Source organism: Carlito syrichta, unplaced genomic scaffold (assembly GCF_000164805.1).
Source record: "Carlito syrichta isolate Samal-C Ts95f unplaced genomic scaffold, Tarsius_syrichta-2.0.1 Scaffold309246, whole genome shotgun sequence".
In the NCBI taxonomy this organism is placed as follows: domain Eukaryota; kingdom Metazoa; phylum Chordata; class Mammalia; order Primates; family Tarsiidae; genus Carlito; species Carlito syrichta.
Genome location: NW_007253342.1, coordinates 89,312 through 91,388, shown reverse-complemented (window position 1 = coordinate 91,388; position 2,077 = coordinate 89,312).

Genomic DNA, 2,077 nt, shown 5'->3' with positions numbered 1-2,077 from the left:
GGGAGCAGTGGGCATCCCCAGCCTTTCATCTCAGCTTCTCTCCACCCCAAATAAGATTCACCCACTTAAGGCCTACAAGAAGGGTGGTGGCCACATACCCACCCAAGCACTGCACTAAAGAACCAGTGGTCCCCTGAAAGCTCAATTGCAGCTGTCACTGCTGCCACTGGTCCTTATTTTTCAGTACCATCTATGGGTCTATAGCCTGAAATACACAGCCTAACAAAAACACAAAAAGTAATTGTCTGAGATGGTCACTGTATGATCCCATTTATAAGTAAGGAACCTAGACAGAACAGTGGCCCTTGGAAAGAAATCAATCAAGCAGGAATGAAGCATCAATCCAGGAAGGGAGACAATCAAACTTAAACAACATAACTACAGCCATACACACAAAAGAAAAAAGAACAATAGCACCAACAAGAAAAATACTAAAAGTCCTAGCTCAATGATAGCAAATAAATTAAGACAAAACAGATGCATCAGCTATCTAGGATGAGAAGGAACCAGCACGAGAACTCCAGTAATATAAATAATCAGAGTGTGTTGTTACCTATAAGTGGTTGCATCAGCTAATGAGAAATGGATCTTTTTTTTGAAGTTTTTTTTTTAATTAATCAATTTTTTTTATTATGGTTTTGTGGGGTACAGTTAAGGGTTAGGTGTACAATTATGTTTCATTCAGGCACCCTGTTGATAAGAGGTGTTTTCCCATCCCCAGACAGATATTTGCTACTGTTAATCCCAACCCCCTCCCCCCATAATTTCCCAGTACCATCAGTCATTTTCTTATAGTATTACATTGGATGTTCAAGGTCCATTATATGAGTGAGAACATGTGATACTCGGATCTTTGTTTCTGTGAGAGGTCACTCAGTATTATAGACTCTAGTTCCATCCAGATTGCTGCGAAATTCATGATTTTGTTCTTTTTTATGGCTGCGTAGTATTCCATCGTGTATATGTACCACATTTTTTTAAGCCAGTCCTCTTTTGATGGGCAGCATGGTTGTTTCCAGGTTCTTGCTATTGTGAACAACGCTGTGATAAACATACGTGTGCAGGTATCTTTTTGATAGAGTGATTTGAGTTCTTCAGGGTATATTCCCAGTAGGGGAATTGCGGAGAAATAGATCTTAATCAGAACAAATTGTTTATAATGAAAGCACCCAGGGCTCTCCTCTGGAGGGGACTACCAGCCACCACTGCCCTGATATCAGAGTCCCTGGTGCACAGGAGCCTCTGCCATTCCCAGGGGGTCTCTTGGGAGGAGGAAGCAGCAATCAGCTCTTTTCAGCACCTGGACCACACCACCACCTGTGGCAGCAGACCAGGCACTAGCAGCAGGAACCACGTAGAAGGCAAGGCAAGGAAATTGTAAACTGAGTCCAGCTGCTAGGGAGGAGCTGCTAGCCATCACCATTTTCTCTGTCCCAGGACTGGGCAGAGACCTGCGTTGCCCCACTCAGCTTGGTCCAGCCTCTAACTTGAGATCCAGAGGCTATCTCTGCACCCCTCTGGGATTGACCATTGGACACCGAAAGACAGATGCTCCTCCCCCATGCTGGATCAGGCACAGACAGGTCTGATCTGAGTGGGAGACTTGGCAGTGGCAGCAGATGAGACAGGTGATTCTGGATTGATGCATCCTCCTCTTACAGCAGTCTGAGGGGCATCTGAGCTATGCTGGGAGCAACTGGATTGCCCTGTGCTGAGAGCTGAGGCGACAGGCTGGAGACTGGAGCGGCTTCCTAACGTAGTGGCAGCCAAAATCGCAGCAGTGCTTGGGAAGGGATCCTGAAGTTCCATAAATGGCCACAAAGGGAGCTCTTTTTTTTTTCTTTCTTTCTTTCTGTTTTTGTTTGTTTACATACTTGGTTTGCTTTTGCTGTTTTGTTTTATTTTAGACTTTCTGTTTGCATGTAGGTATTTTTGAGGGTGAGTACATCGACAGGGTTTTTTTTTGTTTGTGTGTATGTTTTCATTATATTTGTTTTTTCTGTTGTTTGTTTCTTTGTTTATTAGTTAGTTGGTGTGCCTGTTTTCCCTCTTCTTTTTCTCTCTCATCATCTTCCTT